The sequence below is a fragment of the Corvus moneduloides genome, chromosome 3, assembly GCF_009650955.1.
Source record: "Corvus moneduloides isolate bCorMon1 chromosome 3, bCorMon1.pri, whole genome shotgun sequence".
NCBI lineage: Eukaryota > Metazoa > Chordata > Aves > Passeriformes > Corvidae > Corvus > Corvus moneduloides.
The window spans coordinates 97,679,376-97,694,956 of NC_045478.1; the positions used below are offsets into that span (position 1 = coordinate 97,679,376).

General features: G+C 38.9%; 1 long non-coding RNA gene across 1 annotated transcript in view; it reads right to left on the bottom strand.

Moving 5' to 3' along the window:
* Window positions 1-1,676: 1,676 nt before the first annotated feature.
* The window catches only part of LOC116441223, a 50,614-nt gene continuing 36,709 nt past the window's right edge, over window positions 1,677-15,581 (bottom strand). Inside the window, exons 3-4 of the long non-coding RNA XR_004238971.1 lie at window positions 5,349-7,324; window positions 1,677-3,491 (exon numbers count right to left, since the gene is read on the bottom strand). This is a non-coding gene — a long non-coding RNA (uncharacterized LOC116441223). The remainder of the gene's footprint in view (window positions 3,492-5,348; window positions 7,325-15,581) is intronic.

Genomic DNA, 15,581 nt, shown 5'->3' on the forward strand with positions numbered 1-15,581 from the left:
TTTTATATGACTACTTCATTAGCACTGCTCCTTCTCCCACCAAAGTCACCAGCAGAACTCCTGTGATTCACTGAGAACAGGAGCTGGCCCATAAAGCAGTTGTGGTTTGGAAAGCGCTTTCCGGAATGATAATTAGTTCAAAGCCTAGAAGCAGTCAATTACCTGCACCGAACACAAGGAATAAGCACAGAAAATAATGCAAGTTGGTTTTAAAGGATATCAAGGGAGGTTTAACTACAATTTTTGTACTGGAATTTAGGGACATTTGGGTTGTGTTTTGTTCTCTGCTGTTATTTGTGCCACCTCAAAGAGTCTATATCCCAATATTCTAATCTTACATCAGATCTGGGAGTTTCTGGAAGGGCAACTAGCTCTGCTTCTGATTTTCATCCTGCCACAGCACATGTTGCATGGAAAGACAAACAGATGTCTGTGCCTTCTTGCAGAAAGATTACTAAAGTAGGGTTAATTGCAAAGAACTGAAGTTTCTCCTTCTGACTGAGCAGTTTCATGTTTTGAAAGCACATCTTGTGGCCGCTTTTCGACTTTCAGTGTGTTGTTCCACTCCTTGTTGTGTTGGACTTTGTCTTTAAACTCACAGTGCCTTAGAATTTTGCAAATGTATATGTTAAAGGTAAATCATTATGTGATTATGTGATAATTGAATGAAGCCTACTCTAAATTGTGGTGGTTTGACACTGGCTAGACACCAGGTGCCTGCCAAGCTGCTCTGTCACTCCTCCCAAGTCCTAACTCTTGAGCACGCCATGAGGTGAAGGAAAGCAGACTCTCTGTGTCTTTGCATCATGACATCAGAAACCTGAGTTATATCTACAATAGCAACCCTGACAACAATGAAAATTCCATTAAAAATCACTCCCCGTCAGTAATATTTGTTCCAAAAATGTAAGAAGGTTTCCTACTCTTACAGCAGCTTTGCTGATGTCAGTGAATTTGTATTGACCATCTCAATGGACAGTGTTACATATCTGCTTGGACACTTGTGTCAGAACTGAAACAGCAATGTCCTCAGTGCATGAGAGCCAAACTGATGCCATGCTTGAATACAAGGTGCATTTAACTTATCAATGGGGCAGATGTCAGACAAGAATACACTGGTGTAACCTAAGTACATGCCATTCTTTAATAAATAAAACCATACATTAAACACTGCACACTCGGAAGAAAAAGTATTTATAGATGATTACCAAATCATTGCACTCACCAAAAAATAAATAAACATTAGTTCAACATATTCAATGGTTTAGAGAGAACTTTGTCAGAAAGGCATGCCCTTGCTTCAAATAAACTAGTATAGTTCTAGTTAGGCAAAACCATTAAATTGCACTGCCTTACGTAAGAAATTACTAAAATCTCATCCATGTAGATAGTTGTAAGCAAAAGATGAGCAACGTCAAGGGAAAAGCTGGTAAAGAGTAAATTTCACCTTCAAGGAGGTACAAGATGCAGAGGGCCCATAATCAGATTGCCCAAGCCATGTACCTCATCACAAAACCATCCTAACAGTCCAGAGCCAGTTCCTCATTTTATCTGATCCTTTTAGAATCAGAAGAAGCAGGTCTTATAGGGTCATGCTTCCCCTTTAGAGCCTTTTGTCACTGTTACAGGAGAGCAACTACATTTTTGACAGTTAGCATCACCTCCAGTGATCATTCTCCTGCTGACACTGGTGTTAGCACAGAAACAAAAAATTCTGTCCATAAATGGCTTAGTTCTTGCAGTTAGGCTGGTAACAGGCTGTTCCAAATAGGGAAGGTGGAACTGTCTGAAGTAAATCTAGCGAGCCTCTAAAATGAGTTTTGCCTTGAGAAACATTATGCTCATGAATCTGTCTAGATACAGACTCGTGTAGGCTGCCTTCTAGTCATAAACACATTTGAGAAAAGTTCAGGGCAAATTTTTTTCCAGTTCCACAGTAACCTAATGGTAATAATGTTCCAATTTTTAAAGCAGCTTCTAGGTAAGAATTTCAAGGAGTTTCCCAATGATGATGCCATTTTACAAAGGGCGAAATAATGATGTTAAGCAGCTAAATGCTTGGAGTCAGCTTTGCCCAGCCCTTGACTTTAACACAACTGAAGTGAGGGTTCATGTTGACTTTGGGAAGAAGGGAATACTTTGGGAATATTCAAGTCAGACTCACCTTGGCCAGACATGACAGCCTGTGCAATAGGCTTTGTATGTTCCTGTCTTTCTGCAGATCCTGCATAAAATATTCACACCTGCATGCAGCATGCCTGCAGAGAAAGCAAGAAAATCCTCAGCTCACTGATGTTTTCAAGCATACAGAGTAAGTAAGGCTGAAAAGTGAACTTTATGTCTGAAGAACTGGCACCAGCCTTTAGAAAAGCTTAGATCCTACTTCAATTCTATTTTCAGGGGGCTGAAATATTTTGAAAATTTGACTGATGGTGTGTTGGAGGGTGATTTTTATTCTGCTGTAGTGAAATAAACAATCATTACCACCTGAGAGTAGAAAATCTTGTCTTTGAATAGCTCATTTGAGGATTATTTTCTCTCAGACTCTGGAAATCCCCAAGAAAGAGGGATGTCCTTCTTGCTCAGAACTTTCTTAGAAGAATCCTTATAGCCTTCTCTATAACCATCTATCACTACCGTTACCTTAAAGCAAATTATGTTGAAAGCTGTTAAGAACAACTTACATAACTAAATAAAGCCTATAGAAATTGTGGGAGAGAAATAACAGAAAAGATAGCATGCATGACTATAAAATAATTTAATTCTTTTAGAGAGGAATCTGGGCATATCTGCTTTATGTGTGCACTGCAAACACTATATTAACTGTGGCAGTAGAAGTACATCAAACAAGAACCAGATACATCACAGAATTCTTTACTGTTCAGATTTTATATTAAATCTTGCAACGGGCTTTACGTTATTGTTGTTTCAAAATCTCAGTGAGTTTTCTGGTCCTTGTCTTCAAGACTGTGCACATGTGATTAACAGCTCTGATTTCTCAGGAAGCATGCAGATAAAACTTAGTTCTGCAATACTTTCAGGTCCGCCCATCAGCTTCCAGGTCCAGGTAGTATATCTGTAATACACACTCATTGTCATTATTAGATGCAGCATCTATTGATTCTTTGAAAAAGGTTACAAGTGGAGAGCAGCCATGCCAAAACACCAGGATCTTCAGCATTTCACAATCAAGTACCTTAAAACATTTGACATTGTTGGGTGGTTTTCTTCAGGAAAATATTTCATCACCCAGAAGAGCAAAGCATGTGTGGATTTTCACTGAAACTTCACATAGGTTTTCCTGGTCGAAATTGAACTGTTTCATCTGCATGGAGTTGCCAGTCAATAGCTCCTCTTTCATTCAATTTAGCACTGCAGCAGAGAAGACTGGAGAAATGACAGCCAAGTGTGTTCTGCTTATTCTGTTGCCAGGGCTTCAGTTGCAGAGCTTCCGCTGTGAACTTCACATATAGTCTCTCAGGGACCTGTAGCTGGTACAAGAAAATGTTATTTCACATCAAAAGCTACCGTACTTGTATTTCATATCTCTTGCATATACACACATGAAGAGTCATAAACCCAATTAGACCGAGGAGGGCATATGCCCATCCTTGGAGAGAGAAAGCTCAGTCCTGACAGTGTTATATATTTTGACTTCCACTGTGTATATATTTATACAGACTTGTGCATGTGTGTTTCTGTCATCATTATGGTACCACTTGAATTCAGGACAGCTGAAGCTATAAGCTTATCCTTTCTGCATATTTGTGTGACAGAAATGTGGAAGCTCTCCTCTGATTAAACAGAAGTTTCACAATAATCTTCATTTCTCTTCCACTCAGAGGGAAGTGTATTCTGCATTTCATGATCAGTACTTAAACATTTACAACTGGATCATCTCTCCCTCTTTCTAGACTGGGATTTTTTGGGCTCTATTTGGAGTATAGTGCATGCATCCATTTCTCCTGTACATGCCTAGAAAGGATAAGCTACAATCTTTCCTGAGCTTGTATGCGCTCCCCTGAGAACAGAAAGTCCTTGCAGTGTTCTAGGGCTTTTTTTACCCCTTTAACCAGAAGGGTCAAAGGATCAAAACCTTCTCTTCACTCAGAGTCTGCACTGTTAACAGATGCTAACAAATGTTCAGACACACAAGTCTGTTTCTAGGAGAATGAATTTTCAGATGAAAATCACCTCAGAAGCCAAGGGAATGTCTTGTGACTGCTCTACCTGGGACCATTTTGGTGCCTGGTACAAAGCAGCCATCTTCACATTGTCACAAAGCAGGAGAGCTCAGCATGCTTTTTGGGTTGTTTTTTTTAGGAAAACAAGAACACCAGTAGAACGCAACCGGGCCAAATTCTCTGCGGTGGAAGAAGGAGGTCAGCTCTGTGGACTTCAGAGTGCAGATTTGCATCTGCAATGGTAACATATGTGGCTGAATATTTTCTTGATCTCATTTTTTAAATGTGTTTACTAGATTTTATTTTACCAGTAAATTTATGCAAGTATGATTTATATGTAATAATCCCCATATTTTTTTAATTACCTTGCCATAAAACCTGAATAACTCTCCCTACTTTGATCTCCAACACATTCTGGAGAATACTGCACCAGGCATGCCTAAATCAGTTAAGCCATGCACAGAGCTGTTCCTGCAGGGAAGCTTTCCCACATCAGAAGATTGTGTAATAAAACTTAACACAGCTCATTAATTTTCTCTCTTAACCAATGCATCTGACAAGAAGTGACTTTGAAAACCTAAAGGAATGACACAACTCTTATACTTTGCGTGAAACATCTGTTTCCAGCTCCTTTGCTATTAAATTGACATCTTTTTATTTGAAAAGTTCCTTTTATTTCCCAACTTCCTGCAATTGGTAATGTATATATCCCAAAGAGCTTAAATTCACAGCTTTTAAAACTTGATTAACTAAATGCTGGGTTAGTCCTGTCCCAGAGGAAAAATGCCTCTTGTGTAGACAGATTAAGTGGTACAGCTATGCTTTTTAATCAATTATTAAGAATTTGTTTATTCAAGCAATGTCAGACTTCATAAAGCATCAAAACAGACTTTAAATCCCAAAATAATGTAAACACCACTGTGATTGTATAGGAAAAATATTAGCATTCTTGGATCTGGAAAATCGATAGAAGGTGAGCATGTCATACTCGCTCTCTCATCCATGAAGGCCACAGACAACATCAGGTTTCCAGCTATGAAGACCCACAAAGCTACTTGCAAAAGCAGAAGTTGCAGAAGTCTTGCATGAGGAATTAAGGTGATTTTCAGCAGAAGCAAAACACCTTAATAACCATGACTTTTCCTTTAAATTCCCATCACTTACCCCCATATTCTTATTAAACTGCTCCCTCAGATTTGCTGCCTTAGTTCCTGGTAAATTGAGGAAAAGACAGAAATAAATATCATGGCAAACTTTTTCAAGATCATTTCATGTTATGTGCAGCTATCAAGCACAGTTAAATTCTGGAAGATTCAGTTCTAGTCTGATGAACAAGATGAATGCATTTAATTGCATGTTGTGTTTGTATGGAAGTTAAGTATTGTTTGGTAACTCTGGTAAACCAGCTACACCCTACCAACTAACGCAATTTTAAGGCTTTTGAACTTGTTCATATACCCCTCCACCTTCAAAAAGCTTTAATCTTTAGTGTAGTTTAGCAAGGAAGACTAAGCAGTGAAAAACTATAATAAAATGTTTGAGAATCTTTAATTTTAGAAAATTTTTAGGAAAAACAGGTCCATATTTCATATTATGAGCTCCTCCTGGTGTCTTGATTGCTCTGAAAAGATGCTTTTTTTTTCTAAATGGTCCAAAGATTGTCAGTAAAGAGCCATTCCTGGAAGTCACCTAATCTTCAGACATAATTTTACATTAGATTAATTGGGCAGCACCCGGATGTCACACCCGGCTTGGTGGAATTACGTAAGTGTACAAAGTGCACACAGGAGCCTTTCCTGGATGGGGATCTTAAACAGAATCAACTGGGGAATAGCTTGTTTACCAAGAGGGAGCTTTCTCTCCTCTTCCTTTTTTTCTAGACTGTGTCATCCATCAGCTTTGCATGGAGTTTGAATCCGGGCCCGATACTCGGCTGCTGCCTGGGAGCCTGGAGGTTGCTCACTCTCTCGGTTCAGTTTCTAGGGAAGAATAAGTTTTGCCAGATCTATTCTCAACCCCTGTCAGTGCCAAGTGTGGGCCTTTTTCTTACACACACTGCACAGACGAGCTGCACTCGAAGGAGTACGTTAGCATGACTCTTTGCTACATTTACACCATGGTGTAAGGAGTGCCCGCTATCAAATAAACTGTGAAGCTTGTGGCAGACTGGCAATTAATGCTGTCATTTTACAGTCCCAGTTAAATCAAATGCACAGCCAGAAAAACAAAAAGAAGGAAGGGGAGGAGAAATATGTCCCTTCTAACATTGCCAAGCTATGCAGTAAGTGGGAAAATAAGGCAGTAGGAGTCCAAGATGAACACAGTACACATAATTTATAGGATCAGAGCAACTGAGCAAACAGAGTGCGCCAGAGATTTTTGACACATGTGGGGAAGACTGCACTCTTTAACCCATGCAGCTTATTTATTTTGGAGAACAAGAAGATGGCTGAAAGGTGCATTGTAGCATGAATCAATCCTGATATTTGCACTTTGGTACCAGCTTGGTGCATCAGTGGCACATTTTAAAGCATGGCTTAAACAGACATGCAGGTATAAAGATGCATGTGGCAGGAGGGATTGGACCACCTGCTCTCTCCCAGCCTGCTCTGCTCTGGTAGTTCTTCTCACCAGAGCTCAGCAGATTTTCCTTTATTTTCACGTTGGAGTGATAGCCAACTTCATTAATCCTACATGTTTTATACCAAAACCTTAACAGGATGGAACACGAGGGTGACTCACCTGAGGAGCTGTTGAAGAGCAGGTCTGGGCTGCCATGCAGCCACATCCCAGGACATCTGGGTGGAATGAGCATTAGCAGCTGTAGCCACTTGTTCTGTCCCACAGAGAAGCTTCAGGTTGCCCAGAAGTCTCCATACTAGCCAAACACAGTACTAAGACATACTTTACATATTTTAGGAGTCCCATCTCAACTGCTTAAACACTCAAGAATGCTACAGATCAGCCACCTTCACCCTGCGAAGTAGGTGATTAACATGGCTGTATTATGAATGCAGAAATAAATAATTTACCCATGTTTCACATAGGAAGACTTGGCCAAACTTGTAATAAGATCCAGGATTTTCTGCCTCCCACTCTGCTGCACCACAGAAATGTGACATATTTCCACAAGCTGTGCACTAGAAGACAGGGAAAGAGACAGGGAGAAGTCATAAAGGAAAGAAAATCACCAAGTAGTGTATGGCAATACAAATCTCTCTTCTGCTGTGGTGGTTTAGTGTTTGCAAGTATTAAGGGAAACAAAGGAACTGTCCAAACTTTCCAGGAACAATTACCATTTAGGAGGTCTGAGGAAAGAGGTTCATAACCCAGATGAAATCTTTCATTCTTCGCCTTATTTTCCTACTGCATAAGAAAGACAGAAATTGCAATTCTGAGAACTAGAGCGGAGAGGGAAGTAAAGCCGTGCTGAATCATGTTTTAATAAAAAGGTTTTATAGCCATTCCTAACAGGATTCTATCCAGCTGGCACATCACATTCCTATCAGAAGCTGCACTCAGTGAATTAGAGGGTGTGTTATTGCTCCAGCAATCTCACCTGGAGACCTATTTAACCTCACTGTAGGAACCCCATTTTTTCCCTAGTAAATCTAGGCCACCAGAAAGTATCATGTAATGATTAAAGTTAGTTTCACATGTCCTGCTTCTACCTGATATTCCAGCCTGAACTGGACCCATTCACAAGAGAAGAAAGTAGAACTATCAAAGTTAAGTACTGGCTGACATGATTGATGACGAAGAGAATAAAAGGTAGAGAACAACCCTGGAGAAATTGGCCTCATACAAAAACACAGCCTAAAATTTATGCCCAACTTTTTCTTTTTTCTGCAGTACCACACCAAATATAACTCTGTAGCGTGTAGAACTGGGTACAAACCCTGTGCAAGAGCTGAGAGAAAAGAAATTGATGCCCCAGTCTCCTTCATACCATGCCTTCACATTTCTCTCACCACTAGCCATTTTCTTTCTCTCCTGTTTCATCATTTTTCTCCTCCACTAGAGCAGAACTTCAAAACATGAAATATAGTGTCCTTTGAGTGTAATTTAAAGTCCTATGGTCGAAAACTTTCAGCAGTATTCATAAAGCCTCACTTATTGAACCTTTGGATTTCATTCGTATCTGAGATATAAAAAAAAAGCACAGACAAATATTCTGACACAAAGAAACTACAGATGATAAAATGCATAACTTACATGACTTATGAAAAACTGCATTACTGTAAAGTGTGACTATACAGAATATACAGAACAAGATCAATTGACAGGTCAGGAATTATGATACAAAGCAAGCATATGCAAATTGGGAGTCGCTCCTCAGCAGATGTCGGGAAGCATAATTAGTTCCAGCACAAAGCTGTCCAACAGGTCTGAGCTTATTGGAGAAATAACGTTATTACAGGGCAACATGCATGACTTGGGCAAATTACTGAGTTTACAAATGAAGCAAGACTGGCTTTGAGATCCACACGAACGGAGAGGTTTGAAAAATTGCCAATAATATGAAAAGCCGGTGCCAAGTTATTCTGGAATCCATATATCTGCCAAATCAGTTGCATATACTGCAGATTAACCCGGTGATACAGGAAGAGAGGCAGGAAAGCTGCGCCTAAGATGTGGGTGCCATTGGAATTTTGCAGCTGCACTTGAGCTATAATTGGAACCAGTGGCCATCACTTGCCCATCGTGGGCCCATCACGTGCCTATGCCACGCACATCCCACACCCATCCCATGCACATCCTGCACCCATCCCACGCCCATCCCGTGCCCACCCCTTTCTTATCACTCCCCAATCATGCTCCAATCAAGCCCATAACGCATCCATAACATCACAAATCACCCTCTAATCAGGCGCCTATCACACAGCTTTGGAAGGCCCACGGAGGTACGAGGTCCCTTAGGCTCAGAGTCTGAGATGAACATCACCAGAATATGAAATTCCTGTTAATGATCCAGTAGAAAAAGCTTAACTGCATTCCACTGTATCATAACTGGTTAATTTCCTACATGCTTATGCAAATACAAAGTTAACTTCTTTCACCAGCACAGCGCTGAGAGCTCTGTGTTCCTGTCTAGGCTCACATTGCAACTACAGCACAACCAACAAATATTAATAAACATCTTAAGCTGCTCCAACCGAACAGCTCTTAATTCTTTTATAGGGCTAAATTACATAAATTAACAGGAAGATGCAAGAAGCAGTGGTCATTAAATGTTTTTAATGTGTTTGTTTTGCACTAAAGCACAACAGCTTGTAAAACTTTTTACAATTTTTGTGGTAACACAAGTCAAGAAGAATTTTAGTGCAGCCAGTTCTCTCAGAGCAGTTAGAAAAGCACCATCATTTGAACTCTTTCAGTGACCCTTTCTGCTAAGAGAAGTAGCAGTAGATCTAAGTCCTCCTAAGAAAAGAGTGCCTGAGACAGCCATTAAAGTATCCACAGTCAGCCACATTTTGGGTCCCATCTGGTGTTTTCATTTGCACCCATGAAAAGTGAACACACACTAAATGGTGACATTTTGACTGATGTTTTCCACAGCCACTAAGTGCAGAAGTGTAGGACTCGTAGGCATCGAGGAGCTGTATGCTGTCTGCTTACACTGGTGGTATCATTTCTCCTTGGGACTGTTGTCACACTTGAGCTTTTTTCCACACATCTCTGGAATATTAGGCAAATCATGTAATCATCTCTGGACTTCATTTCCCCTTTTATAAACTAGGGATAGTATTTTCCAGCTTCGAATGTCACAAACTGATATTTTCTGGAAGAAAATATTTGTTTCAGCTTTCAAATTTCTACTCAATGAAACTCTACAGCTAATTAGAGGCATTTTTACAATTACCCCTTCTGGCAGCAATCTGCATGTTTGCTGCAAGCTCAGAACATTCCCATCACCATAATTTTTACACTGAAGCATCCTCTTTTTTTGTTTGGTTTTTTATTTGTTTTGGTTTTTGGTATATTTTAGAATATTCACCTGAGCAGTAACAGAGCCATTTTGAATTAACTTTCTGCTACACCCATACATTTAGTTGTTGATATAGGTGAGTGGGAAGTCCTGGGAAAGTCAAAAATATGGGGGATTTGAGGAAATAATGAAGCCAGCAAAAGGATAATGAGCTAAAGTTGGGAGCAGGACTAGAAAACCGTGTAGAATAAAATCACTCAATTAAAAAATTACCTTTAACTAGAACTAAAGTGTGGTGTTCTGAAACCTAACTGGAGCAGAAGACTTTGCTTTTACTCTCATGTCACTAGAGCTCCTTGCTAGGTATGGTCCATTCAGAAAGGGCTATCTTCTACCCACAGAAACAGGTCAGGTTTAAAACCTCCATGGAGTTTTCACATCAGCTCCTGTTTCCTCAGTCTTCTAAGGTCCATGGCTGGAAAGATCCCTTACTCCAAGCAGACAAAAAAATCTTTTCCTGTAAATAACAAGGGAAGAAGTTTCTACAGAATATAAAATTTAATAAAGATGCACAATAATGGAGGTACTGTGAATGCTAAAAATAAGTAAGTCTTCAAGCATGATCAGAGCTAACACCAACAGGCCAACACCCAATATCTACCAGGTTGTGGCAGAGCTAATACGGTGACAAACATGGCTGTTGTAGGACTTCTTATGTCATTTTCAGAAGCAGAAGCCCTGGTGCATCTGAGAGGGGGTTGAAAATGTTCCTTCTTCCAATGGTATTTTGCCAAGCAGTTCCTGCACTTCTGGCTCTTGCACTCAAACTTTCCATGCTGGGATGCAGGAAAATCCCACCCTACCCAAGAGCTTTTCATAGCCGTGCCCTGAGGCACCCACACAAACTCCCATTTGTCGTCCTTGTGTCCTATCTCCTTTTACAGGCTCTAGGCAGCAACCTTCTGCTCATGGTTTTCAGGGTTGCCAAAGGTTTCCTCCTCAGTTTACTTCTCTCTGGTTTAGGGTCTGCTAGGAAACATGAACATTTCATACCCAGGATGATGTTAACAATTGAGGGCATTGTTTCACTTCATTATTTTTACAGAAAACAGTGACAGCAGTAAATACAGTGTGACAGCTGAAATTTCAGAATTACCATCCTGAAAGAGAGCTCTGTAAGGTTCATAAAGCTCACAGTTTCTTAAAGAAAAATTGGTTTTTACTCCGGGCATCTTAGGATCACAGGGTAAATTACTTTGAGTAATAAAAGAGCATGAGACAAGCTGAATCTCTGAGCTTGAGCTCTCCAGCTGACTTTTACTTGTAAGGGATTTTCAGAAACTGGGAATAGCTCAGAAAAGGATCACAGGAATGGGGCTGCGGCTGGAAAACCAGTTTTTTTCCTGAAAGACTCTATAGATTCAAACTTATCCAAGGTAATTTGAATGCTTGGCTTGATCATAGTTTATAAGCTCCTCCATGCCAAAAATATTTCCCATCCTATAAATCATCAAGTCTGCTTTAAGCTTGGAGACAAGGATATGAAAAAGTCCAATGGCTAGAACAGACAAAATCAGACTGAAAATAATGTGCATTCTTACTAGGTAGGTAAATTAGCACTAAAATAGTCTACTAGACATAATATATTCCCTGTCACTTGAAAACTTAATAGCAAAACCAAATGTCTTCCTAAAAAAATAAGATTTGGTTGAATTCAGGTCTACAAGCTCAATGTGAGAATGGCTGGCAGAAATGGTTAAGTCACTGTTAGGATCTGTCCTCTCTCTTGAAATCCAGGAATCGATGCAAGAGCTGCAGTCCTGTGAGAGTATTGTCACACCTTTAATAGTAATTGTCCATTCATGCACAACTACAAATTGTTGTTACTTATCAAAATCAGAGAAGCCTCTTCTTACACAAGGCAAAAAAAAGTGTACCTCTCTATAATTTCTAACTGCAGACTCCTGTTCAGTAACTTCACAGCTTGCTCAGTTTGCTTAGAGACTTAAAATGTGAGGGATCTTTTCTGGCAAAGCAGACTTTGCTAATCAATAATTTTCTGTCCCTGGCTTTACACCTCTGAAGATTAATCAGGAATATAAGGTGGGAACCCAGTGCAAGAGCCCATGAGAGAGCCCAGTAAAAGCCAGGATCATTCAACTTCTGGATTTTTACCAAAAAAAAAAAAAGCCCAGAATATCCCACTGACCACCCATGAATCACAACGTTCTAAAATCAAGTATTTTCTGAAAATGGCTGTTTAATAAGGAAAGCAAAAGCCAAGCTACTGCTTTATGACATAGGCTTTGCTTGTATATTTCAACAAGTACAGTTTGTTCTCCCACATAATACTTTCTCAAGTATTGGGAAATGCATGTAGTACATTTTCTAAAGCATAAATAATTTTCTGAGAAGTCACTAATGAACCCTGCTCTAAACCCTTTGAGAAGCTGAAAATACTGGCATTTGGGAGCAAAATTAGGGTATCGCACAAAATTCCCAAATTTCTCATGCACAAGTATTTCACCTGACTTCGGTGAAAATAAAATTGATGGACACTCTGCTGTGTCAAGATTATGACTACCTGACGAATGATTGTTCCTGTGGGTGACTCTGCCCTAGAAAGGTGTGCTTTTTTTCCTCCACCTCAGCCAAAATGAATTAGCTCAGCCAAAATGAATTATTTTTGGGGCACTTTGTAGTGACATTCTAGAGGTCCTTTATTATGACTTTTATAACTGGTTATTTGAATACTGGAGTGACATTTAAATATATGTCCATCTATACTGTATATAAATGGAATAAATAGTATATAATTTGCTTCAAAAACATTGCCATCTTGAAGATAATAGAATGTGACTAAAATTTATCCCTTTCTGGCTCTCTTCCCACTGAAGAATTACAGTTTCCCCTGGTAACTCTAACCTGCAAGAAATTCAAAATATTGTGGTTTTGCCAAGTAGAACAGGACTAAAATGACACTGCCAAAACATTAATAACTCATATGCATAGTTCAATTTTTAGAGATTTTTAGGACCATCCAAGACAGGCACCATCCAGGTCGTTATTGATTTTAGACCATGATTTGAATATATGAAAATACATTAAATATTTCAGCTGTACAAATCTCTAGAGCAATTAAAATATAAAAGTTCTGGAACTGCACTATTAAAATTTTAACTAGACAATAAATCTCAGGCTGTGGGGAACCATCAAAAGATTTTTATTGCTCTGTTCTTGCTTTTAACATAAGGATGGTTACAAATTCACTTATTTAATTAATATTATGGTTACATGTGAAATGTTAAAACAACACTGAAGTTCTTGATCTGTAGGTGACTGTTCAATTTTCTCCAAGACATTGCTTAGGAAAAAAAGCCTCTTCTTTACTGAAGTTTTGTGTTTTATAAGCAAATCCAAGTGGTTTTTAAACAATAGTTACAATTTCCTAGACATATACCATTTCCTAATAGGAAAATAACTCTTGATATGATAGTAGTCAGAGCCTACTACTTGTTTAATTTCTCCTTTTAGACTTCTCATAACTAGATAGAAAAGTCACAAGAAAAATGCAACTTTCATTAAACAAGCTGCAAAATAATCATCCCTGAGAAGCCACTGGGGTATGTTTGTAATCAAATAACTCTCTACATTACTAATGCCTATTTCTGGCTTTCCTACTTTTCTCTGAAGGAAACTGCTCACTACTAAAATATAGCTTTTAATTTGTGGATGGTAAAAATTTAGTACTTAATAAGCATACTTACCAAGGACTTTTAAAAAATTAATAGAAACCAAATAAATCTTGGCTATTAAAAAAAAAAATCTGACACACAGGTTGAGTTATACCAGCCAGCACAAGTACACAGTAAGATTCCAGATGTGCTATTTTCCTGTACACTGACAGCTATCAAACCCACCCCTGCAATAAAAAAGTCCTGAAATGGGTTTTTAATCAGGTCTAGATTTCCATTAGCCCATGAGGACTGATGTCTGTGTGTTGTGGTTTTTATTCTTTACAGCACATGCCATTGCTCTTAATATGTGGGGAACACATATTAAGTCTAAACCTTTTTTCAGTAACCTCCTGAAATGGATTTTTTTCATATCTAAATTGAAGCCAAATAAACGTTATTAACAGCTGTATTTTCACAAAGTATTTGAAGGAAGGGTTCAACTCAGGATTGCTCAATTAACATTTCCCAGGCACCACACAAGGCCAGAATGTTCGATGCTTGGACAATGTTAAAAAGGCTCTGAAGTATGAAAAAATGTCAAGGGAATTCAAATAACATGACAAGTTTCAATAGAAATAAAATAAACCCCAATCTTTCTCTTTGAAAAACACTCAGAGGCTGGCTTTGTATTAATTCCCATCTTCCTGGAAACTGTTAGATAGCTATCAATTTCTTCTTATATATTTATTGTAAACATTGGTACAAGATGTTCGGATTGTTTCCAGGAGAATCCTGTTAGTTACAGTTGTACAGAATCAATTTCACATAAAAATCATACAGCACAGTTACAGACAAAAAGAAATCTGTAGGCATCTAAGGCAATGAACAAACCACTGTGGTTTAAATCCTTTGCAAAGCTTTAGCAGAACAACTGGCATCAGTAAAAATACTGCAAATTAAAGATATTAGAAGAAGCTGTTTAGGAAAAAGCATTTAACCACAGTAAAAAGGCGAACAGAAAAAAAAAATTATTATTACTATTACTATTGTTTGAGTCCTAAAAGGATGTAATTTACCTCAATCACATCATGCAGACCAGCATTTGGGCTCATTAAGAAGCTGGCATATTTCTTTACTTTGAATAGATGTTGAGAATGTGACATTTTATACCTTTGAAGTTCAAAGATCATTTGCAGTTACTGCCAAATTAATAGTCCACCATACAAAAAAATGGTCAGCCATGTGGAGCTTCTGAACCAGCCTGTCTTCTGCCTTCCCAGTCTGAACGTAGATAACTAACCCTCCAAAAAGCAAACCCAAAATGTATCAGAAAAACCTGACTTAAAATGTCAGTGTAAAGGCATGGTATGAATCACGTGCAGAGTTTAAACTGTCTGTCAGCAATTTCAACACAGACTTTATTTCTGAGGTGAATATGGAGAGACATGTCTGGTTGGTGAAGAGAAGGGTTTCCATTTTGCCATGCCAGGTGAGTCATTCTACTTTTTTCTTCAATTCATCTTTATAGCTCCTACTGGACTGAAGTAACAATATAATTTTATCTCATTCTAATCTATGGCAGTGCTTAGTTTTCACCATACAGACCAGCAGAGCCATGTACTAAACCTAATTCAAAGTTAGAACAGGAAATCCTGGTCCTCTTAAGTTTTTCAAGCCTGTCTTTTTTCCTCCTGCAAAAGGCAATGAGTATGCTGTGATACTGCATACATATTTGCCCATCACCTCACCTGTCCCCACAGGTACTGCATGTCTGGCACTGCCCCATGCTAT